General features: G+C 45.2%; 1 protein-coding gene across 3 annotated transcripts in view; it reads right to left on the bottom strand.

Annotated features, from left to right (window-relative positions):
- Positions 1-26,534, bottom strand: part of ADISSP (adipose secreted signaling protein) — a 627,791-nt gene that overhangs the window by 426,584 nt on the left and 174,673 nt on the right. Inside the window, exon 1 of one of the 3 annotated variants that reach the window (XM_069632261.1) lies at positions 14,414-14,502. The exons of the other annotated variants lie outside the window; for them this stretch is intronic. The gene's annotated coding sequence lies outside the window, so the exon portion shown is untranslated. Of the gene's footprint in view, positions 1-14,413; positions 14,503-26,534 lie in introns of those variants that run through there. 3 annotated transcript variants of the gene reach the window in all.

The raw sequence follows: 26,534 nt of genomic DNA, 5'->3' as shown, positions 1-26,534 counted from the left end.
GAGGAATTATTCAGAACAAAATAAACATTCCATAAAATCCATAACTGAATAGTTCAATTTATTCTAAACAAAGAAATCAAATTAAGAGAAAAATGTTCAAACAAATTCGATTTTTGTTGTTAAAGACAAGACTGAATACTACATTTAGATACAACTGCTACGAAGGGAGTTACCTTGGAAGGCAGGTTCAGCTTTAACAAATACAAAACCTTAGAAATATCCTTGCCTCAACTGTACCAACTTTAAAAAATGTCATTAAAAACAACTGCATTAAAAACACACTTTTGTCAAGAGAGCATATTACGTCACTTTGAACCATGCAATACACAAGAATGCATGTTTTGCATTACAAGTCTATGCTCAAAATACTTTGTGGTGAAATCTACAAAGAAAGCAGAAATAATGGTGGCACATGCATGAGTCAAAACTGCTGAATGGCGATCTGCAGCCAGTAGTTGCAAGGCATACAATAGCTCAAATACAGTTTCACATTCTGGAAGTGGCCAAGCCATCACTATGCTGTGCCAATTATGAGCAATGCGGTTTATGGGAAAGGACCTGGATTGAAAAAAATCAAATCCTCGCGCGTGTTCGGGACACTGAGGTACAACACCTAATTTATTCCAACCAACATGAAAGAGCATCTTTAAGACAACTGCACAGTAAGTAACTTGACATTGGTTTATATTTGCGCGCTTTTTACTCTGTACTTCTCTTCTTAGAATTAACACAAAGGAACTACAAATATGGTGGACTAATTCGAGGACATTGCAGAACCTCATGTAGCATTTCTCTTTTAATCACAGTACATCATTAGCTACAAGTAGAGGCCTAAGCAATCCAAAGTTATTCAAACTATTACAATTGCATTTTCTTTTCTATTATTACATGGATTAGGCTCCAAATAAGAGGTTAGTCTGCAACACTTAGTATGATTAATGAATTAACATAGGTTTATAGGATTGAATCTTTGAAATTTCAAGAATCTCAATATAATATTTGCTTTTGATGTGCATTGTTTCATTAGTACTAAACCCTGTGTCATGGTCCGGGACAGGACCTACCCATTGAGAACATGGACCCCTGCCCCAGGACATGGGACCTACCAGGTCAGAAGCCAAAGCCAGCCATGTCCCAAAAATGGGACAGAGTTGGGAGAGGGGGCTAGTCCCTGAAACTCGTGTACGTGCATTGAATGGAAATACCACTACCACCTTCTGTCAGACGACACCTCCCAGTACTTGTTCCGGCGAGTGTTTACTCCACTGCATTTCCCTTGTGTTTCAGGACCTTCAAATACCAGAGATCCAAGTGGCGAGAATGAACCAAGGGGGAACAGAAAAAGAGCGGCAACTCCAACATCAGCTGTCAAGCAAACAATTTACCACAAAATAAAGAGAACATAAAACGCCAGAACTGCAGAAGTGGCAGTCAGTCCTGTGCTGGAAAAACAGAGCAGCTAACAAGGGGGTTTGAAGTCCTACACGTGTGTAACTCGACCCTTTGACAAAGAATAGCCATAGATTGGCCTGCAGAGTCAGTAGTTCATTGGAACCAATAAAAAATTTAGGGTAGAAATAGAACTAGGAAGGGGACAGTACAGAAAAAGCTCAGGAAGGGGAGCCAAAGTGTGCATTGTGTGCATGCGGTCAGAAAGAATGTAAGTGGACAGAGACCAGGCAGAGGAAGGACAGGAGACGACTTTTGAGGAGTTGAGGTGGAGTTGGTGCGGAGTGCAGGTGAGGTGTTGCTTGTGCGAGTGGTACCTTTTGGGAGTTTGAAGCTATGAATGCGCGAGTATGTGTGTGAGTGATTTCAGAGAGTGGTGAGTGAGTAGGTGTCGGGTGTGGACTGTGGAGAGGGTGAAAAGAGTTGAGAGTGAAGGGAAAAGTAGAGTGTCGAGGAGTGTGAGTGTGTGTGTGTGTGTGTGAACATCAGAGGGACAGGAGAAGAGAAGAGAGCAGGAAGACTATCGGAGGGAGTGAGAAAGGATGGGAAAAGGAGAGAGGATTAGGAAGAGCAGATAAAGGGAGTGACCTAGGGAGACAACGGGCCAGAGTGTCTGATATTGGCACATTAGAGACCATTGTTCCCGTGGCGGGAACGTGGGCAATGTTAGGTGAGAGGGAACCAGATAAATGAGGCGTTTGCCTCTAGGCGCTCACCTAGCCTTCGAAAGGAAGTGTTAAGGATAATTAACTTGAAAACCTAGTTTTTAGGGACACCTGGGTTAGGGTGGAGAGAGCCCACAGGAGGTAGTGATAGGGAATCCCATTAGTGAACCTGACCACAGCCTAAACAGAGCAAAATCGATACATTTTGTAAAATAAAAGGCCCTTGAACACTCATTCGGAGTCTGGGAATTTGTACTGCCATCTATGACAACTGTTGTGATCAATTACTTTAAGAGATTGTAAGCGACGTAGTGAGATTTACCTCCACAACGCGCGCTGGTGGATGGTATCCTGCCCATGGTTTATTTTTCATGTACCATAGGGACACACCCATCGACCTTCTGCCATTTCATCTGGGGTCAAAAGTCTTGCAGAAGAGCTACAGATCTGTCCTCAGAGTGATTGCCCAAGCATGCGCAGCCTTTCAAACTGTTGCAATTCATGAAATGCTCAATGTCTGAACCAGGGTGAAATTTGGCACATTGATGGAAAGCCAAGAAGGGACATCACCTGAAGAATGGAGTACTCTGCCTCTGCAGGAGGCTATGGAATAACCATTCGGTTACTAGGTAGGAGGTCCACATGCAGACTCTTCCTCTGAAGATATCTCTTAATAACAAGATTATCTTTGGAATTACTCCAGAATCAATGCAGAAACATAAATGGAAGGATCCGACTGAACTGAAGCCAACAATTTTAGACTTTGTTGCAGCCCATTTTGCCTCCAAACACTTGTGCATAGGCGCGTTATAAATGCCATATCATGTCATATCAAGCTGTTGGTTTGATCATGGAAGGCCGCATGAACCCCCTACCCCGTCCCCACCACCACCCCAAGCCACCTCACCTTTGGCGATAGCAAAAGAAAAAGCCAACTATCCACAAATGGACGCAGAGCCTCTTGGTGTCTGCCTGTGTTCTGCCTGTAGGCATAGTTGTGAATCCAGGCAGGTCCGCCTCTTACCTTGATTATTTCCTGATACATGCATGGAGTAGTGTTATATTGGACCAACACAGAGCGAAATTAAGATTTGTAGAGCAGGACCTAAAAGCAGCTCCAGTGGGTCATCACCCGTTAGCCAGGAGCTACCTCTGGGGAACCAGATGCAAGTAAAATAATGTGCAGCAAATCAAATGTGTGCACGAGATGCACACTTGACTTTTCATCCATGCGTTTATTGTCCCTTAGGAGTGCCCTTAATACTCCTTCACACACATTATCAAACATACACTTAATATCATATGGCTGTGTTTGTACAGAGCCACTTGCCCAGTTAATTCAAGAGCATCTCTTGGAAGCCATTAGATTAGAACGAGACAAGCTCTCCTATACAACAAAGAGCTAAACCGCTCCCAGCCCCTTGCGTACCCTGAACACCACATTGTAGGGATTCAAAGCGTTTTATTCATTACACGTTATGAATTCGCATCAATAATTTGAAACACAGCCCTAAGGCAATCCTCTGGTTACTTGTTTACTGTTATGCAGCACCATGGGTTCCTTCCTCTGGACCCCTGGCGGATGACTACATCGTCTCTCGCACTACCGCTATGCGACTGCACCCAGCAGCACAAGGCTCCACTCACCTCGTGTCCAATTTAATATGGAACAGTGCAATATAAACATCTGTTTTAAGGTTAGCGCTGTGTACAGAGCTGAATCCTGCTTGCCTCCTGAACTAGAAGAGTACACTATTCAGTTCCTAGCTCTACTTTGCAGAGTGCTCAACACACTGCCCTGTCACCAGACCACTCCCAGATAGAGGTGTCAACTTTTGGCAGACTTAAGATTACCAAGAATCGCTTCGGTCTAGAACCGACATATGCAAGTCACCCATTGCATCACAATCACGGGCAAATTGGTGTCACAACACTTTACTAGTTATTATATAACACTACAAACCCACAGGTATCTAAGCACCGAAATAACAGTGGATATAATTATTCCTCAGCGTGGTACTCAATTTATCGACCTCAGAAGGATGAAAGGCTGAGTCAGCCCTGCCAGGAGCCGGCATTGCCGAGAGTTGGCCCTGCTGAGATTCGAAGCTGCCATCAGCAGACTGGGCACAAATGTCAGAACGAGCGCTCGGCTCTCTGTGCTATCTGACCGGCTCTTCCCCAGACCACGACGTGTGGACTGCAATGGAAGAGTTAGCTGAGATGCTCTCTTTGAACCCATCCACCTGCATGGTCACGGCATGTACTTTTGTGGCGTATTCTTAAAGAACCCATCGCTACTGGAAAAAAATGACATATGTCCGCAAGAAGAACTCCCTTTCCACTTCATTAGCTGCAGGGCCAAGAACTATTTTATTTGTTGGCTTCTCTTTCCAAACCAATGACACCTTCTACTAGCACTGGGCAAATTCTCCAATTAGACATTTGCACCCAAAATGGATGCAGGCTTGTAACACGCCTGGGTCCATCAGACTTAATTTGCAAGGAGCCCTCTTGTACATGTACCATTGGTAGGTCAAGATGGCCAACACCTCTAGCCCCTCACCCCTCCAGAGTTAATCACATTCAGCATCTTCCGTGACTCAAGCTTAGATTTGTGGCAACTAAATACACAAGGATTATTATTCTGAACAAGCTAAAAAAATTACGGAATGGCACAGTGTGCAATATGGGCATGGGTTCCTGGGAACTGGCGAAACCACGGGTGCAGGTCATCCTTGGAAACTTGAACTAGACAGCATCGGAGTTGTTCCAAATGTAGGTAGTCTCATTGCTGGCCGTACCCAACATATTTGCATATGGCTGGACCATGTAGAGTAACCCCTAAACGCTCACACCAGACAAAATGCAACCTACTAGGGAACAAGGCCCAGCACACCTCTTGCAAGGAAAACAAGGTTTAATCTCACAAAAATACAAGTGTGGCAGCAAAGAACTCTGCTGCCACGGAGCGCTCCAACAAAAACTACATGAGCAATAGGTTTTAAAAAGGTAGACAGCGTCCACAAATCCAGGTTGCTGATGGGTGTAAGCCTATACAGATAGCCTGCTCCTTACCGGATGCTAGGCGATTGGTCACAGCATCCTCTGTCCATTTTATTCCATCATTGGGTACAGAGGCCCTAATTGGCAATTTAGTTACACAATGCACTATTTCAGAGTTTCTACAGTGCACCTGGCACCAAGGACATGAGAACTTTAGACACTGCTATAACTTATAGATCTGGACAATGCCGGCCTAAAGCCCTCATCCCCACCCCTTTCTTGTGGGATAACTCTTCAAAGACCCATTCCAGCCCTCTCCTGGCCTTGCAGTGTGTGTGTGTGGTGTGTGTGTGTTGCAAGCGAAGCAGGCATACTCTTCTAATCCTATTGCTCTGGAATGAATGTTAAGTGTACTAGAATAGCCATGGCACTAGGCCTCAATTACAAGTTGCGTCTAACTTCTAGAATGGAGTTTCATTACACACATGATTCAAATGTTGCAATTCACTACGTTTCCACTACAATCCAGCTTCTATGAGTTGGCCCCTCCGCACCCCTTCATTCTCCCAGCTTCACTACAGCATCTACATTTGCCTCGTCCTAAATGAGGTTTGTGTGGGCTTTCAGATGCAAAAGCCCCCATTGGCTCTTATCCCAAACTTATTAACTGTAGTTTAGGAGGACTTGCGGTCATTCATATTTGAAAAACAGTTGCCCTTTCAAATGAGCAGAGAAGTGCTAAGGCATTTGTATGGCCAGAATGCCAGTATTGAGGGGTCGACACAGGGGCTGGGCGGAGTGCAGCTGGACACAAAGCATCCTTCTACTAACGGTTCTGTAGGGGAGTCAGGCCGCAGGGGACTCCTGCAGGGAAAGGCCCTGCGCAGTCATACAGGTGGTCCATTTCTTCTGCCATCCCCGAACCAAGGACCCTCCAGGAAAGTAGGAAGTACAGGCACCCAAGGCCAGTCAGAGCAGCAAGTGAGAGACAGTTACATGATGCTAGATTTCTAGCAGCAATGGCGAAGAAAAAGCCTGGCGAACAAGTCATGCCCTTAGTGATCCAGCTTTGGGGTAATGAAGTAACTTTGCTGGGAAGGGGTTTACTTCTGTGTCAAATGCAGAAGACAATAAGGGCCCTGTCACAATTGTTACATTCCATAGACGGTGGCCAACAGAGGAAACAGGTAAATCTTTACTCTTCCCTGGCTGCCTGCGTTGAGAGTTAGGATTTAGACAAGGGCACAAGCACCCTATCATTCACATAATCGACATGTGTGCTTTGAACTCTTTCTCTGTTAATTTGGATAGTTTCCTTGGCTTACACCAGTACCATGCGCAAATTCAGTTTCCTCGAGTCTTTTTTCATATCTTTTTTTTATGTACTACCACCACTATCGCCCACTGTGGGCTCAGCATTTTTCGCCACACCCCTTGATGGGCACCCCTTGGGTGACTGCACGCACTTACCTTGCAGGCTTCTCTACAAAATGGACCAGAAAGGGAAGGACCAGGTCTGTGCTGTGTTGGCGGCACCTATTCGCATTGTAGTCAGGCAAAGTTCCCATCCCCAGGGTGAGTTTAGTGTATAATGACGCGTGGAGGCGTGGTTTCACTTTGAACACGCGGCATCTAGCAGTAGTGGAATACAGAGGAACTTGAACCCCACATGGCGTGTCAATACACAAGCAATTGTACGAGGTAAGAGTGGGTTGACATCGTTATTCGGTCAGCAAATGGGCCTTATGTGAATGGGGTTTGCACTGATGGCGAGCGTGCTGCAGTGGATTTTATCCCCTGGCGCGAGGATTTTCTTCCCACAGCCCCAACTGTGCCGCGGCCATCGTGTTGGGCGGGGTCCCCCCCGGGGGCAGCAACCAGTTTGCTGTGTCCCTGGGGGCCTCGCACTCCGCGGCGGCACACGCGGCCGGCAGGGGCGGCTTTAAACGCTTTATGGGTCCAGCCCTAGCATGAAGGGCGGGCACCCAGCCTTTCCATTGATTTGGTCACACTGTAACCTACATTGGGATTTGCCCTCATTCTTGTTTTCAAATGGGGTTTGAAACAGTGGCAAGTATGCCATGGTATATCCAACCCTGTGGTGCAGGTCCGACTTTTTACAGCCCCGACTGTGTGCCGTGGCCACCGCGGTGGCGGGTCCCCACGGGAGGCAGCAACCAGTTTCCTGTGTCCCTGGGGACCTAGCGTCCCGCGGCAGACCCACACGGCCAGCGGGGCTGTTCCAAAGGCTCCATTGGTCCAGCCCCCTCATAGTGGGCTGGTACCTATATTGTTTAATGAATCTGGCAGACTGAAATCAGAGTTGGGGTGCGTCTTCATCTTTGCCCTTCCAACACGCTTTAGTATCATTCAGTATCATCTCATTTCGCCAAATTTTTTGGCGTTGCTAATCCCTAGTGTTAATTGGCTTCCTTTCTTTGGTCTCTTTTCTAATTTTTAGTGTATGCATACACTATTAGTGCGAGACACTAACTACATCGAGTGTCCATTTGGTGGAGAATACAGGGATCACGCTTCGATGGCCCTAACTCCATGAGCCAACTGGCCTGTAGTAAATCCGGCTGGGAGAAAACAATACTTTGGTGGAAAAAGGGAAACAACTGCAAGGTAAATCACGATGTAGTTGCATCAAGAATGTGGGTTCCGTGACACATGAATATATTAAGGCACAATTGCCTGGATTAGAACCATGATAATTGTAACACTTCAGATAACAATGTCCTGATAGGATGTGTATGTCTATATATATCTGTATTTGCAGATATAATATCATACCAAGAAGGAAATTTGTCCTTCGCGTAGCCCTGCCAATACTGCACGAAGAGACTAGATTTGAAGCCAACATACCTTGGGTGAGAGAACCTAGTTTTTGGTTATCCAATATGATGAGCCATTACATATCTCATGGCTGTCAAGTTGGGAATAGTATATTTTACCCACAACTCTTTGTTTCCTGGGTCATCCATGGGTCGGGCCAAGAGTGTGAGGGGTTGTTTGTTGATTTCTTCATTTATTGTTTTTTCCACTCTTTTATCTGATTCTTCATTGCTGATCTTTCTTGACTTTAACTGAAGTTTGTTTGCTGTATTCCTTTTTGGGAGAGTGGTGGGGGTTGGATGACGTCCAATGGGAGTCAATGTCATTTCCCTTGCAGGAATTTCAGGGAGAGCACCTTTGCCTCACCGGATAAAAACACGGGTAGATTAACCCGAAATTGGGACATGCCCAGAGTAATTAGGGGTATGGCCATGACAAAGCAGCATGTCAGATTCACAATAGCCAAAGATAAATGTAAAAGAAAGCATTCCTTCGCCGCCTGGTATGACCCATCTTGCACCTAGGTGTTGTGTACTACCACCATGCTCTTTAAGGCGTTCCTTATACTGTACTACGTGCTGCCCTTTCAGGCAGCCATTGTTACTCAGATACTTGCACTTCCCCTACGTTCGAAACTCAATCAGCCATCTGATAGCCAGACTCAGCCAAGCCCCCACCACCCGACTCTGTCCAGTGTGATCCCCACTATGGGTCCTGCAACCACCACCACAGGTCTACACTACACCAGCAACTCCACCAACCTATATCTCAATGACCCGGCCCTCTGGTTGGTACACTTTGCTAGGAATCCTACCCCAAAATCAACCTTGCTCCCTATCACTCAGGAACAAGAGATTAGGCTCTAGATACTGCATACGACATACCCGCAGCAACCTCTCCAACATCACACACACCACTGCGCTCACCCTCTCCCACTACCAATAGTAAATCCTATACTACAGAGGCCAAACCATCTCTCATCAAGGGCGCCCTTATCAACGCCAGATCGCTCCCAGCGCATGCACTAGACATTGCGGACCTCATCACATCCTCAGATCTGGGCTTTATTGTCGTATCTGAAGCTTGGCTACATGCCGCATCCGGCCCCTCACTGTCCTTGGCCTTACCACCCGACTACGGTATCACGCGATGCGACCGCACCACTGCCCAAGCTAGAGGTGGTGGCGTAGCTTTCATCCACAAAAACACTCTTGATCTAAGAGTGTCAACCAACTCCAAACTTGAGTCAGCTGAATTGCTATCAGTTAAACTATCACTAACGCCCTGTCAAACGGCCACACTCCACCTTATCTACAGGCCCCCAGGCCCTGCACCTTCCTTTGTCAGCGAAATATCCACCCTCCTCCTCGACAAAACAAAAACAAACTCTCAAATTATCATCCTAGGCAACCTTAATCTGGGACTTGGTGACCCTAAAGATCCCACTGCTTCGGACCTGGAGAACGTTCTACCCAATTTTTGGTTTCACCTTGCACATTCAAGAGCCTACTCATATTAAAGGCAGGACCCTTGACTGGTTAGCCGGCTCCAACTGCAATATTAATGTCCTTGCCAATACCCCTTGCTTATGGTATGACCACCACATCATCAGCTTCAATATTGAAGCCAACCCCTGTGCCCCGACTCCGATTGCTCCAGCCCTCCTCACCAGTAATAAACGGGACATAACCAAGGAGAAACTCCTCCCCCGGCTACTCCCTTCTCTTAATGCTGTCTCGGACTCCTGCAAAGATCCCACCTCCCTAGCAGACATATACAACCGTAGTATGCTCACGGCTATTGACTATCGCCCCCATCAAATTTAGGAAGGCTAAACCATGGGCACATCTTAACTCCTGGTTCACACCACAGTTAAGAGTGCTCCGCAAAGCTAAACGCTGTGCCGAAAACCGTTGGAAAAGTCACCCTTCTGATGAGCACAAAGGCGGCTTCTTCCTTGCCTCGCTCACCTACAAAGAAGCCATTAACACAGCGAAAAAAAGACTCCTTTAACAACCGTATCCTGCAAGCTGACTCGAACACTAAGGAACTTTTTAAGATCCTAAAAGAGCTTGAAACTCCAGCCATCCCACCCGACACCTGCATTAAAGATAGTAAATGGTGTACCAACATTCAGTCAGCCTTACTAAATAAAATCTCTACGCTACAATCCAAAATTAAAGACAAACAAGATAGTATGGAACTGGCCAACCGTCCTCCCTCCCTGGGATGGGCACCCCCTTTAGACTCGTCTAATACCAAACCTTTTGTCTTCTCACCGCTCTCTATTGCTGAGGTAAAAAACATTATTTTGAAGATCAAACCATCTAATTGCCAAGGTGATCCGTGCCCTGCTCCCATTGTCAAGGAATCTGCCCACGACTTGGCCCCATTTATCACGTCCTTTATCAACTCCTCCTTTAAAACCAGTATTGTCTCTGACAACCTCAAAGACGCATGGGTGATCCCATTGCTTAAAAATCCATCCTTAGACCCAAGCATACCCACCAACTTCAGACCCATAACCACCGTCCCGTTCCTGCTCAAAATCTTAGGCCGTGCAGCATACCTCCAGATCCAAGATCACTTGGAATCCAATAATCTTCTAGGTCTTAGACAATCTGGATTCCGTCCTAGGCATGGGACTGAAACGTCTTTGATAGATCTCAAAACACAAATAGAAGTCCTGAAGGACAAAGGCAAACTAGCCAGGTTACCTCCTCGACCTTTCGGCGACATTCGACTTGGTCAATCACCAAATCTTATGCAGGCATCTTCTCTCTGCTGCCCACTTCTCTCCTTCAGCCACGGCTTGGATCGAATCCTTTCTGAGTAATAGATCTATGAGGGTCTTTTCTCCGTCCGTAGCTGCAGATCCCTCCCCAATTCACTGTGACGTTCCCCAGGGCTCTTGCGTGTCATCTACACTCTACAATGTCTTTACTAAACCGCTCTTTGATGTACTTGACTATCTGGGTGTCCACTACACAAACTACGCTGACGACACCCAGATACTCATTCCCATCAATGGAGACCATTTAGCGGACACCAAGGCCCTCAATGACATCTACCTGGTCATCCAAGCCTGGATGGCCCAACACCAGTTGTGCCTCAATGACGACAAGACGGAGCTCCTCATCCTGGGCACCTCGCAACGCCTTAGCAAACTAGACACGTCCCATCAGTCGTTCATTAATGGCAATACCATCCAAGTTTCGAAAGACACAAAAACCTTAGGCTTCTACCTTGACGCTACCCTATCCTTATCTTGTCAAACTAATGCAGTCCGATCAGCCTCTGCATACACTTGTAAACTCATTGCAGCCTGCAGGCCGTTTCTGACTACTCCGAATAGTCTCACACTTGCCAGCACCCTCATTATGTCTAAAATGGACTATGGGAGCGCCCTCTACTTAAGAACTAGCCAAGTGAACTTGAATAAATTACAAATCACCCAGAACAACGCTAACAGAGCTGCCTTAAACATCCCTCGAAATCACCACATCTCTGAATCCAGAACCAATCTACAGTGGTTACCCGTCAAGCAGAGAATCTCACTGAAAACTCTTGCCCTCACGCACAAATGCCTAGCTAACAAGGGCCCCTCCCGTACCTAAGCAGTCGACTTTCCCGCCATGCGCCCACCCGACATCAAAGAACTGCCCAGACCCACTGTCTTACGATCCCCAGGTTCAAACTCCAAAAAGCGGGTGGCACAAGCTTCCCCGTCCTTGCCTCCAAGCTATGGAATGCCCTCCCTATCACCATTAGATCTGAAGATTCCTTTAACTCATTCATGCCCAAAACAAAATCATGGCTCTTCAATCAGCACTGAGGCATGCCCTGTACACCACAGCCTTACTAGCTTTGACCCACTGACCCTGCCTAATGTACACTTTTATCCCTATGTCACATGTCTAATACTTTCTGCTCTGTAAATTATGTATAGTGGTATATTTGCTGGGTATCCTTGCTAAAAAAAACAATGCATCTATATACACGTCCTGTGTAAATTATGTATGTATATATGCTCTATATGTAACCTTGCATAAGTTGCGCCCTGTTGCCTCCCGGCCTGATGGTGGCGTTACAAATAAACAAATACAAATAAAAATGAAGGAAACTATAGAGAAGGATTGTAAACTTTGTTTTCTCTCTCTCCCCTTTTTTTTCCCTTTTCTCTTTTGCCCTCGTCCATTGGTAGAAGTGGCTTTCCATGAAATACATTTGTTCTACAGAAACTTGACACCATGTAAAGAGAAAGAAATTACCCCTTGAACATTGGACAACAGCCAATTCACACCACTTGAATTCTTTTTTTTATTAAGAACTGTTTGTTGGTTGTAATTTATATGTCCTGATGAGGTGCACAAGACGGAAACTGTATAGGCTGCTCTGGTTGCCCGAAACTCTAGTCGACAATACCACAGAGCCCACTCCTCCCAGAGTTGGCTTCAACTTGGGTTTACATAGAAAAAATGTGGTAATTGATATGTGTTCAAGAGCAACCACCTTGGAAAATTTACCCTGTTTTTTATTGTTAAAATAGTGTTAACTAGGCACTTTGAGCAATTAAGGTATTAACCCAAATAGATGGGATGTTTATCAGGATTGCGATTTTTGCACAAGTACGAGTGGTGTTTTGTATGTATGGGGATGAAAGAGTATGTGAGGAATGATATGCGAGATGTGAGGTTTTTTTGTTGGTGTGATAAAATGTGTGCTTCGACAATCGGTTTTTAATAGATGTGATATTAATGTATTTCTTTGTAAATGTTTTCCAAGACTATAGTACTATCAAATAAACAAAATAAAATGAATTCTGACATGCTGTCTCGTCTAGAACATACACCTCTTAAATAGGGTTATTGCTTTGGAAGTTATTATGTGGCGTTTTCACGCATGAATTGCACTAATCAACAATAGGAGGGTGTGTAATTATCTACGGATAATTGCAGCTTTGTATGATGACAATTGTTTGTAGGAACAGAAATATTACGGTCTGAGATAATCCCCCGGGGCAGAATGGGGAGGTGCCAGGTCATTTATTTATGTAATCTTTTACATTTCTATAGCGTACATACAGCCCAAGGGCATCGCAGCGCCGTTAGTAGCTTAGTTGCTAAAGAAACGCATGTATGCGAGTCATAAATAAATGTCAGAACAGGCGAGTACAATTATCCAAATACATACATTATGACATTTCTGAACCATGTGGTTGGTATTGGTCAGTCTTGGGTCGGGCTTTAAGTAAAGAGTATGGTTTTCACAGCTTTACGGAATGCTAGGAGGGAGACTTCTCCTCACAGGGGTGGTGGTAGGGCGTTCCATTGCAAAGCCGATAGGTATGGGAAGCTATGTAAAGCAGTGGAGGAAAAAATAAATAAAAATCAGACAATGGATACATAGGACAGTGGAGAGGTTCATGCCGTGGGAAGGGCTTGGTTTCATTAGGCATAGGATGCTTTGAGAGAAGGACCTGGAAAATTTCTCTTCAGATGGAGAACACTTCTAGGACAAACAAGAGGCATCAGTGTTTTCGGGACACTCTTGACACCGGAACCGGTGAGTATCTGCAAAGCTAGGGTGCGAGGCCACTGGAGGTTGAAGTGGGGCACCTGTAAAGCATGGTGGAGTTACTGGCCGATCCTGGCTGAGGAGGAATCATGCGGAGGATGTCAGTGCCAAGCATTAACCGCAGGCTGCAGAAGTGATGGGCACTTTCGCCAAGGGCAGTTGGACTCATCAACAAGTGCAGAGTGGCCTGGACTACGCTCCATACAGGGGTATGGGAGTGAACAGACTGTTCCCGATAGGAAAGGCTTCCAAAGGAGGGTTCTAACCCAGAAGGACTCAAGAAGTGGCTAAGCTCACCGGGAAGGAATGGAAACCGAAGTGATCGGTTCACCAGTTAGCAAACCCAGCAATGCCAGAAGCCCACTTGGGGGTTTAAGCTTAGGGCCTGGTTCTCTAGGGAGAGGGGAGGGGAGAGGAGAGGACGGGGGGTATGTGCATTGCTGGGATCGCCCGCACATTGACTCTCCAATAAAGTGGGCTGTTTTTATTCCAAATCCATGACTGTGTAAATGATTTAATGTAAACTATTCAAGTGGCCTTATTGTGGTCTAGTCTCGGATTCATTTCAGATCTGTGAGTCCAGGTCCAAAAAGACGAGTACGTAACAAGCGCGAATCCCTTAACATTTTTTTCTTTTTAAACAAAAAGTAAAGCTTTTGCGACTGCAAATGGCTGATATGCGTTATTCGGCAATGTGCGAGCTCTTCGCGGCTCTGGGGTAAACTAGCCACTACAGCATGTCACTAAGCCGACGAGCAGCTGCCCTGCTGACAGAACATACATAGCACGTCTTAGAAAAGTCTCGTTCAGTTCATTTTGCCGGGAGGCCACAGGCTTCTAATCACATGAAATACATTGCACGGCCATTCCTTCCCTACCTGACTGGCGGGCGCTGGCCGAGCAGGTCCTTTCTGAATGCCCAGGATGGGCGGGATAAGGTGTGAATGATGGAGGATGAGGCTTCGCTGCTGCGCCCCTCCCTACGCGCGCGCGCGCGCACACACACCTCCTCCTAACCCGCTGCAGCATTTGGGAGCTGTCAATAGCAGCAGGAATGCACTTCCTCCACAGTCCCCTCTCCCCCCACGCTGACACTAAGCAGCCCTGTTTCTGATCAGAAGCCAGGCTGCCGGTGCTCCTGCGCTGGCTGCCGCCCCTTCAGCACCAGAGGGAGCGGCGGATGCTCCTGCTGGGAAGCAGCCTTCCCTGGGGCGGCGTTGTTTCTCTGCTTTGGCAGCAGCCCTCCCTCAGCCAGCCTGGGCGGATTCTGAGCTGTAAGAGAATATGCCAAGGAAGGAGTTCCTTCTCCTCGACTTACGCCAACACGAACATTGGTATCCTGAATAAGCACGCAGGCCAACTTTCCGCAGTGAGCTATATGCAAATTACCCAAATAGTTTGGAGGGCATGCAATGTATTGCAGGCCCTCCAAAATGGGCATATTTGGGTAATTGGCATATAGACACACCCACCACCCGAAACCGGTCGTAAACCATTGTGAACCCAGCAAACTGAGGGCGGGCAGCGCATTGAAATCACAACCAAGCACCATTCACTTTGAGGTAACTTTTTAGTGATATCTTGCATAAGTGCGTTTTCCCTCATGTACAGTTGACAGTTCCTTGGTTAACATCTCACTTGTCCACGGTCAAAGAGCAGAGTTCCTAAAAGAGAAAATAAACGGCTAACGCCCTAAGACCACTCGGATCAAGAAACGACATCCGCCTAGAACCAAAACCATACAACAAAAGAACATCAGCTTTCTCTCACCTGCCACGGACAACCTGGAGTGAGCTACCCAAAAACATAAGTAACACAAGGGATCATCTTCAATTCAGAAGACTACTCAAAGCGTGGCTCTTTGCCCCAGAACTAGAAGGAAACGACTAGGAAGCATATACGCAGCGGGAATCAAGAATCGCAGAGAGGGAACCCATCAGCCCTAACTTCCCAACTCATTTTCCCTAACCGTCGGGTGGGAGGGGAGGATGTCATTACTGCAAACCGCTGTACCAAAGAGGAAACGTAGATCGGTTACGATCCAACTTGGGAATGGGCAAGGAGGGACCAGGAGAGCGGGAGTGGGTGGCGGAGGGATGCCAGGTCCACATACCACTAGTCCACAGAGGAAACATAGGCAGGTAAAGACCATCAACACGGGAATGGGCAGGATGGGACCAGAATCCTCTAAACTAAACATCACCAACACCAGTGTGGGCGAACACGCCTGCTTCAACCAGGTACACAAACCACTAAAGTAGCCACCCCATCATACCTACCAATACACTTCTCACACAGAAACCCACACAACCACTTCTCTGCACAGCAATCCACACGTACTTCACCACACTGCAACAACAGACAGACAACACATAACCTGTATAAAAAGCATATGGGAACTCTAACCGACCCGATAACCACACTCAAGCTCAGCGGACGGTGCAAACCGAACTGAAGCTGCCAACAGGACATCACAGCTCTCACTCTCCTATTCCCACTACACTCTGCTAACCCCTCAGCCCTTCTTTACACATCCGCCAGAGTGCCTGGGGACCACTCTGGTGGTGACGGTTTACGGTACAAATAACTAACATTTGTCACACTCGGTGAAGTGTCTCCTCCATTGTACTTTTGATTGGCCATTTAGTCTGATCACCATTGCAGGTGGGATGTATGTGGTGGTTAGCTGAGGTGGAGGAAAGCCATGAGCGCTACTAAATGGTGGGATTGAATTGTAGTGTCTTGTGAGCTTGAGCAACACCGCATGTGATGAGACGTTCTGATTCAACCTTAAGGTTTCCCTTGCGTGGGAGGCTCTGCCACCCCGCGCTCGGTGACACCCGCCCTGCCTCTACAATTACCAGCAGCGCCGCGCACCCGCGCCGCGCACCAGCAAAGTACGACTAGTACTGTTTGCGGGGAGCCCTGCGTTGGCCTGTAGAGTGCGTATAGGATTATACTAATGTGTTTTTTGTTTTACTTGTCTATAGTTGGTAGTATTTTGCCGTGCGCTTAGAAAAGGAACCATAGCTTTTCTTCATATAATTTTCACCTGGCGAGCTAATCTCCGTTTTAGGGGGCATTGTCATAAATTGGGTACCCACTGGTTCTCGTTGGCTCGAGTTTCACCTTTTGGCTGTCCATGCCCACAGGAGACTGCAGGCTTCATTGCCTTTGATCTTGCGGCCTTGCTGCGGCCATTTTTGTGATTCGATGTGCTCAGTCTACATCACAAGTGGTTTATGATGGTTTTATCTCTTAAGTATTAATCAGTTATATGGGGGAATTGTTTTTGGTCACATTTACAGCAGGTCTCATTGCATGTTTCTTTGTTGGGTTGCTGTCTATTTTGTTTATCTAGTTGGAGGTTTCTAAAGTGCTTAATAACTTCATCTAACGCATTTTATCTATTGACTGTATTCTTTTGGCACTCAAACTGCCTCTTTTGCTCTAGCCGACGTATAGCGTGGCCAAGAAGGAGAAGGAGGTCCCCTTTAGGCTTTTGTGGCAGGCTATGTTTTTCTTCTCTTGCTCTTGACTCATTTAAATACAAGAGCCCTCTTTTGACATTCCTATTGGAGGTGTCCTCCGCAGTTGAGCATGAGCCCAACTTTAAGAAGTGGCGGTAAAACAGGTCCCTTAATGAAATCTAAGAAGGCACACGCTGGGAATAAAATCCTTAATCCTACTCTCCCCCAGTTACCTACGGATAAAAAGTCATTCTTATCTATGTCCAACCTCTCGGTGAGGTAACCAAAATTATGGAGAGGATGACTGTTCCTCCAGATAGTCCCTATATATTGACAGATCTTATCGATGACCAATTCTCCTGGCCACCCATGGTTTCTCTTTTTCCACCGGAATCTGACGAAGGCCCTGTTGTGCATGAAGGGAGGCACTTTGTCTCTCGTAAGGCAAGGAAGTATTTCCTAAGAGCCCAAAAACGATTAAATCAAACAAAGGCCCTGCAGAAGAAAATGGCAACTAAGGCACCCTCTGTCACTCGAATTTCGGTGCCATTAGACGCAGGGGCACTTGATATTCCTATAATCATAAATCATCAAGATGATTTGGGATTGAACCTGTGTGATTTAAATGAGGAAAGCAAAAAACATCTACAGATTGCAGCCCTGAAAAGTGGCAACGTCCAAATTGCATCCCGTTCTCTGCCTATGACTTCAAATGTAAAGACACAACCTCAGCTTCACTCCTTTTTTCCCAAAATCGAAATTAAAAAAAGTGCTCACTCGGCTCCTTGTAAAATCAAAAGAAGTTCCTGTTCGAAACTCAGCAATCGTCCCTTTGCCTTTGGCACCGTCTGTTGGTGGTCAGGCAGTTGAGTCCCTTACATCGGCAACTTTTGCCATTGAAAGTGAGGAACAGGGGGTTAATACCCCACAACCCCAGGTTGTCAAGGGCTCTTTGATTCCGGCGTGCCCTCTGCCCATTGAGGAGGTTTCATGTCCTCAATCACCTATTGTAGAAGCCATAAATGACACATTGTCCTTTTTGCAAATTCCTAGGGACATGAAACTTATTCTTGGCTGGTCTAGCGACCCTGAGATCATCGGCCCTGCTCGTATTAATAGGTCATTTTTGATGAATTTTGATGAATTCATTTTTTCAGATTCTCGCTTTAAGAAATCTTTCATCAAAGGACCTGGATTGGGTAAAACTAGCGGCCCACAATAACCACAGAGTGCTGTGTAGAGTGCAATCTCAAATCATATCTAAAATGCTTTTGGAGTTCTCAGATGATTTTCACTCCATTGGGCTTGTGCCGTGTTGGTTTGCCGACATGGAAAGTGCCTGGGCCTTTCTCGATTGGGTACCTATTCCCCAAAAAGAAGGCACTGAAGTTTCAGCTCAAATTCCTTTTGAGTCGCATGCTAACCAATTGTCTCTTCAACTGGCCTCGCTTACGCAAGCGCTTCGCGGTTTATCTTGGTTGGAGCCCTTGATAAAAGTTGAGGTAGCCATGAAGAATCCTTCTCCTGACTCATAATTGGGTTGTATCACCGTTGCCTCCTGGAATTGCTGTGGTGCAAGCAACCTCGAGGCATGGCATAAACGTGTCGGGCCCGAGCTAAAACCTGATCTTCTATTTTTACAGGAAACGATGGCCTTAGGCGATGTAGTGTTGGACGGATATATTTGTTTTTCTGTCCCAGCTCGTCGTGTCCAAACAGGTTACCCTTCGGGTGGCATCGCTATCCTTATCAACAATGGGTTGAAGGTGGTGTCTTCATTATGGGATTACTCTGACTCATGCTTATTGATGGAACTGTCGTTTGAGCATAGAAATGTTCCGTCCTTGTTATTGCTGTCCATATACTGGAACCCGCACGCAGTGAAGTTGTGCCTGGTTTTAGAGGAATTGGATCGAATTTTAGGCCATGCACTCGTTTCCTGTCCAAATCATGAAATTGTGATAGGAGGCGATTTGAACTCATATCTATATCTCTATTATGCGGCACGGCCTTCCTGTAATTCCTCTCCATATGTCCAACAAGCGTTTTATAGAGGCAAACAATGGACACGTTTTTTGAAGCATGGGGTATTTATCCAATTCAACTTGCGCCACATTCCATCCAAATTTCTTGGAAGCGTGGAACAGCCACTTCTCTCATTGACTATCTATTGGCGTCAAGGATGTGTACTGGTCTGCTCAACCCAATATCCATCTTGGATTTGGGATTGAGCGACCACTACATGTTGTTCTCGGGTCTTCATCTAAGGATTGATGCATATGAAGCCTTGGCCCCTGCTACATTGGTGGAAAACGACAGGAATACTATCTCTGTCAAATGGAATCCATCAGTCTGTAGGAAATGTGTCTTTTTGGTGCACAGGGACCTCCTAGTGTGCCATGAGGACCACTTGTCGGTTGGTAATGAGGAATCAATCAATAAAATAAACTTATTGATGAACCACAGGCACTTGCTTAGCCTAGTGAAAGACCCACAAGCTGTGGGTTACCCGCAGAATGTCCTCCCTAATTTGGCTTTGGTTGCAGACTTAAAAAAGCAAAAGAATAGGGACCTTTAGGGAATAAGAACCACGTCCTACAATTTGCCGAATTATTTGAGAGAAAAAAACTTCATTGCAGCTCGCTTCAAACAGCAATTAAAGACTCTTCGACAGGCCGAGTATATCGCAGCCAATCAACATATGATTGAGCTGTTATGCAAAAAAAAAAATCAAGAGATTTGTGGTCTATTCTCAGAAATCCGACAGGTAAGGTAGATCAACGTCTGGTTTCTAGCATCTCTGGTGCCGAATGGGAGCAATTTTTTTGTCAAAAATATGCATTGCCGGAATTGCACTCCAAGTCTGAATCAATTGAAATGCAGTTGTCTTGCCCAAGGGTTTGTCCCTGGGATGTTAAAGACATAACATGGGCAATTTCGCAACTAAAATTCTCAAAGGCGGCTGGTCCTGATGGGCTTCCCGCATGCGTCTTTAAGGATGATCCCAATTTTTGGCCGAAGTACCTGCTTGCCCGCTATCAGCTGATTTATAAAACCGGTAGAATCCCGCAATCTTGGTTGACGGCAATAGTAATTCCGCTTCACAAAAAGGGTGCCCTAAGTAACCCGCTGAACTTCAGGCCAATTGCCTTAATAGATACTGCAGCAAAAAATGTTGCACGGTTGGTTTTTTGTGACTTGGAAGCACACCTTTGTGCCTCAAATATTCTTTCAAAAGCACAAGCTGGTTTTCGGCGGGAAATGGGCACACAGTTAAATGCTTCGATTCTTGCCCATCTTTTGCGGCATGCGTACTCCAAGTCAAATGGCACAATCTATATGGCATCGTTGGACCTTTCTGCCGCCTTTGATAATGTACTACGATCTCGCCTCTGGCATACAATGTCATATGGTATTCCGCCTGCGCTTGTAGCAATAATTGCTGCCTTGCATTGTAACACCTCATATAGGGTCCATATTAATTCTGATGGGCTCTTAACTGACAACATCCCCACATGCATTGGTGTCAAACAGGGATGTAATCTGGCGGCGGTATTATTTAATCTTTACCTTGCCGATATAGACAAAATCTGGAGTGGCTCTAATTCCTTTCCGGTAGTCTTGGACAAACTACGCCTTGACTGGTTGGCCTTTGCGGATGATGTCATCCTATTCGACAGGGTTCCTTTTGGCCTCCAAAATAAACTTAAGATCTTTCATGACTATTGTTTGTTGAATAATATGACTATAAATACAGCTAAATCTCATATTATTGTGTTTACTGCAACAACAAAAAAATACCCAGGTTTAACTTTGTGATTGGCACACAATCCATCATGAGAAAAGAAGAAATAGTTTACTTGGGCTATCACCTATCGAATAGGATGTCTATCGATGGATGGCGCTTGGTGTTGAATTCCAAGCTCTACCCATTGGCCACCCAAATGAGAATTATCTTTCAAAGGTATTGTAGATATTCACTTATACCCCTCTTACAATACTACACCATGAAAGTAGAGCCCATCTTACTTTATGCCGTTGACGTGTGTCTGATGAAGCTAGGGGCTTTATTAAATCTTCTACAAGGTAAACTTTGGAAAGAGATTCTAGGCTTACCAGGTTATTTACCAAATGCAATCATTTTACATGAACTAGGCCTATATCCTTTAGCGGACAAATATCTCTGGCGGATGGTTACTACCTTTAGTAAAATGATTTCTCCTCCTCCAAACTCTCTGTATGAGGATTTTAAGGCAATGCTCGCCAATGAGTGTCCCGTCTCGATTGTGGAATTTAAAGAACGTATATATGCCATCTTGTTATCTTTGAATATGTCTCAGCAGGATCTAATTGACTCACCGCTTAAAGTCAAATCTCGTTTCTTTAAAAATGCCTGGGCACGTAATTCAGACTTGATTGGTGGTTATTCCTCATTGAGTTCCTATGCTATTTTTAGGCATGCAGTTATTCCGCGGCTCCCTTATTTACTGTGTTTCCCTGACAATGCTGCAAGAAGAACTTACATGCGTTTCCGTCTGGATCTTGTCCATACCGGCTCCCGTATTAGGAACTGGTCCGGTTATAGGGACTTGGGGCAGTGGGATTGTTGCAGATTTTGCTTAGAATATGCTGAGATAGAATCCTTAGAACATCTGTTTATGCATTGTAAGTTTTTCGAGCAACAAAGGCGATGCTGTTTAGGTGCATTTTTATCCTCATATTCACCTTTTGAATGCCATTTAGTTTGGCTTCGTTGTATGCAGGGAAACTCTAATACCATCATACTTGCAACTGTCAGGCTTGTCCTGTTAATTGAGGTGTACCTGCTGCCACTAAACAATGGCATTCTTAGTGGGTTGTTTTGAACTCGCTTCTTAAAAAAAATTAATTAACATCCGTTTTATAATTGGAATGTCTTGTGCTGATTGTTTGATTTTGCGTTATCTCCCAGCTATGTCCATACCTGCTCTTTTATGCTTGTAAATAATTTTTGTCATGTCTAATGTATGCTGGGTGGTGGTGGTTTCTTTTTGTTGTGTTTTGATTTGTTTTGTTATGTAGGTTATATGGGCTTTAATATGTATTTATAGTGTCTTATTATGTGATAAGGATTTTAAGATGTGTATTTTGTAAAAGACGATTACTATTTGAAAGTGAGTAAAATTTGTAAAGGTGTAAATTAATTTTTGCTACCAAAAACAAATAAAAATGAAAAAAAAGGAGTGTCGGGTGTGAAGGACCATACTACCACATGTCAATGCAGGTACAGTCTATATCTTGTGCACAGGCATCACCCATGCCACGAGGTGTCGGCAGGGTCGATGAGGACTAGTCTGTATGAGTCCTGCTGGGGATTGCAGATTGTGGCACACTGAGCAATAGATTGAGCAGCCGCTAGTGTTATCCATCCTCCCCCGCGTACTCCCTAAAGCACGCAAGATTGATAAGAGCGTTTGGGTGTTTTGGGAGCTGGCAGCAAGAATCCAGGAGGCCATTGCAATTGCAGGTTCACCTTCCAGGCAGTTGGGGAATCTCCGAGCCAGCTACATACTGAAGGCCTCATTAGAAAAATGGAATACATTGGTGCATGTGCTGTCTTTAGTGAGAGGCGTGCAGCAAAGATGCTGCAACCACCCTGGCTCCAGGCGGGACGAATGACAGGAGATCAGATATAATACAGTGATGGAGGGGCCCCTTGGCGTAATATGTAGTTTCTTTCTGGAATGAGTGGGGCCGTCGTTTGTCCTCCAGGTAATCACTAGAGAAGCTCCTATTCAGAAATCCAAACCCTATTTCTGTAACCTGGAGCTGGCTACGGACAATTTATGTATGTATGTGTGAGTGAGTGAGATTGTGTTGCTAGCTAGCAACGAGCTGGACCCAATGGTACACTCTGGAAGAGAGCACCCAATGAGCAGAGAAGATTGGAAGGTAAGCGGTCGAATGAAACAATCTAGGAACTGTTTGCTGGACAGAGTAGCTATTGTATGGGCCATTTGTGAGTTTCTGTAGAGTTCTGCCTGCTATTGAGATTCAGAACTCCGCGGCCTGGGATTCCGACCTGCGAGATACGTGTAACCGCAGGGATCTTGCGTCCATCTGCATTAGAGCGGTAGTTCTGCTGTACGATTGGCCTATCCAAAGAGATGGCTCTGCTGCCTTGTGCCTCAGACACCAAGCTCTGTGTACAGTCTCATTTGGCCATCCAGCTGCTCACAATTAGATTTAGGAGGTGCAATATAGGACTGTGACTCTACGTGGAAGGAAGCCGAGAGAATCCCCCGTGGCGTCTTTTAGCCATTCAGTAAATATTCTGCAATTACTCGTCCTCAACATCAAGTTCTTCCATTGCAATCAGTCCCCACACCGTTTTCCAACACATAGTAGTTGCCTAGCCAACGTGTTTGGGGAATTTGCTTTTCCATCATCAAGCATTATATGGCAATACAACAGAAACAAACCAGTGTTACTCCCCCCAAACTAATTAAAACGACTGATTCACCCCAACACCTCTACATACAAAAGGCTTAAGAGTGAGAGAGCTACATGTCATTCCCATCAATGGGAGGGATGTGGGGGGGTGAGGGTGGGCGGGGTAGGAGGAGTCACAAAAAAATACTTTAACTAAAAAAGTGAGCACGAATTCATGAAAAACCGAAAAGAGAACCATGCAGTATTGGTGTACAGATTAAACATTGCTAGAATCCACTACCAAAACACTATGAAATGTGTGTCCTATACTGGACAGGATTTAACGTATGGAGCATGGAAATATGCAAACCCTGGATACATTTATATGGGAGGCAAAACAATAGTGAGAGTTTGTTGGATACTCAATTATCAAAGGTGGTTTACGTAAAAAGTTCTAGTTATCTCAGAAATGTATAGTTACACGCTCTGCAACTTGGCCTTTCCTTTCCCGGAAATCAGAGTAGAATTAGAATGTGGGTGTGAATTTGGCCACAATAAGGTTTAGCAGAGCTGGCCAGGCTATGGTAGAAGCAGCCCGCGACACTCAGGCAGGTAGATGGGTGGGTGCTGAGATCTGGAGATGGCGTGAGTGCTAGCCACTCGCTATGTGCCCAGCGTGCCAAAATTTGTCATAGGTCATCGGTGCATACTTATGTCAGGGGTGTTCAGGCATAGTCTGGTGTAGGTAGGCTTAAAAACATTTTAAATGTCCAGCTAACCCGAATTGTGTTGTAGGTCGTAATTACATTCTACTGTGAGTGGATGGATAGCCATGCCTGCGGCGGATATCCACTGAAGTGGTACATTTATACTTTCCAAGAGCACAGATCAGGGTCATTTTGATGTCGCCCGTCATCAGGCAGTCTGTGGAAAAATGGCCAGCTACCCTCGAGGCTCCACTAGACACCATGTGGTGTAGGGGGTAGAGGGTGTCTGGGGGAGGGCATACTCAGGTCTCTTTAGCGTAATAGACTGGCTGACCTAGTATATCTACCAAGCAGGATACAATAGGATTTAGGATAGTAGGCTTCTCTAGGCGCCATGGACAGGCTAACTTTATAATCTTACTAGATATCTTCCTGGTTCTATGTACGCACCCAACAGTCATCTAACTGCGATAATCGGGATACAAAGGCACAGTTAGGATCTTAGTGTATTAGAGGGATTACCAGCGTAGGTCTGGGGTGTAAAGGCGGGCTAACATAGGTGCAGCACACATGACCATTCCCAGATCAATTTAATAAGAGCACACTGGCTATACAGGTGCCAGCCTAAATTCAAGAGAAATGAGGCTACTATGACTACACTGTTTCTTCTAATGCAAGCATGTGATAAACTTCACAATTCTTCAAGAGTAAGACATTTCCTCTAACAGTCCATCTAAGTGTAACACATTGCTTGTCTCTCACAGACAAGTATAGCACATTTCCTACCTCGGCAACCTAAGTGTTACACAATGCCAATCCCTCACAAGCAATCTAAGTAGGACTCATTCCTCTGACAATCAGTAACACATATCCTGACCCAGCAATCCATCTGAATACAGCAAATTTCCTACCCCCAAAACTCTGGCCCGACTCCTACTGCTCCTCCATGCTCTGTAGCAGATGGTCCTTGGTCGACCAGAGATGAAAACATGGGGGTTACTTTGGAAAAGCGCACACACTGGTTAACCGAGCAAGCAGGCGAGTTAATGATATACACAAGCCACTTGATATTGTGCCAAATTGTTCTATGGTCAGCAATCTAAGAGAAACAAACTTATCAAAATACAGCAACAGCATGTCTATTTCCAAACATTAGGAAATATAATGATTTGAAACTCTGCGATAGAACAGATTAGCCCAACACAACTTGACAATGTGATTCTACCTGCAAATCACAACTTAAAGGAACCACGGCAAACCTCTCAATGCGACATTTACGGGACAACGCTTTTTATGGAGGATCTTGATCGATCTAAATCTCAATAGCAGTTTCTATGGAATCCTTACACCCACCACACCATCACAGGGCTCAACAAGTGCACTCGCCAATATCCACTGGCTAATGATAATTGATTCCAAGAGAAAAAGAACTTGCATGCTGTGTGTTTGAAGAATTGAGGTGGTGTGGCACATTTTATGGCTGGGTAATATTGACATTTCTCCCCTTCACCCCATAGACCAATTACTTAATTGGGAGCCTTTGTTGGACGGCCTCCAAACACATGTTGACTTTCTCTTACCTCCAGCTCTTGAGACACTCCAATCTTACGTGTGGGGTGTTATAAACCTAGTGAAGGTTTTTTTTTTTAATTTTGGTCACACTTGTCGTGCTACCACTTTCTACCTCTAGATATCATAATATTTGCATCAATGCCCTTCCATAGTTTTTGAGTAGCCCGTCTGCCCGATAGAATGTTCAGTATATGTGTGGATCATGATTGAATATATATTTAATGGCAACGTTTTCATACATTCGGGTGTTCATTACCAAAAACGTAGCAACATGGCAATGGGGGTCAAATTTACGCTGCCCTGTGGAACCTTACAATGGTAGGATGGTTTGAAATCTTTGTCCATGATTAAACTCAGACTCTGTTCATACTAAAAAGACACCTTCTATATACAGACGCCAGAGGGTGACCATGAATTTTTCGTATTGAAATTGCTGTGCCCATATATGGTTTATCATGTAACATTCTATGGTTAATCAATCGGATATTAAAATGAACATCCAGAAACACACGAGTTTTCTGTTGAAATGCATTGAAAACAGATTTTGTTCAATGGCAGCTTGCCACTAGTGTTCACCCCAAATCTATTCCCGAGTTAAATCAGGGGTTAAGAAACTGCTCTTCATTTGGAACTGTTAAGATGGATGTTGAACTTCAAAACAAGAAGGTACAGTGACAAATGATTTAATTCTGCCTCTCTGACAATGTCCTTTATGGATAGAAAAAAGTAAATATGAGACATTAACAAATAAAAAGAAAAAAAATACATTAAAAAAAACAATTACACCTCTGATCATTTAGCTGTACAGAAGATACTCTATAACACCAGTATCTCCTATA

The sequence above is a fragment of the Ambystoma mexicanum genome, chromosome 6q (assembly GCF_040938575.1).
Source record: "Ambystoma mexicanum isolate Mex_15411 chromosome 6q, UKY_AmexF1_1, whole genome shotgun sequence".
In the NCBI taxonomy this organism is placed as follows: Eukaryota; Metazoa; Chordata; class Amphibia; order Caudata; family Ambystomatidae; genus Ambystoma; species Ambystoma mexicanum.
This window is presented reverse-complemented; position numbering and strand designations above follow the sequence as displayed.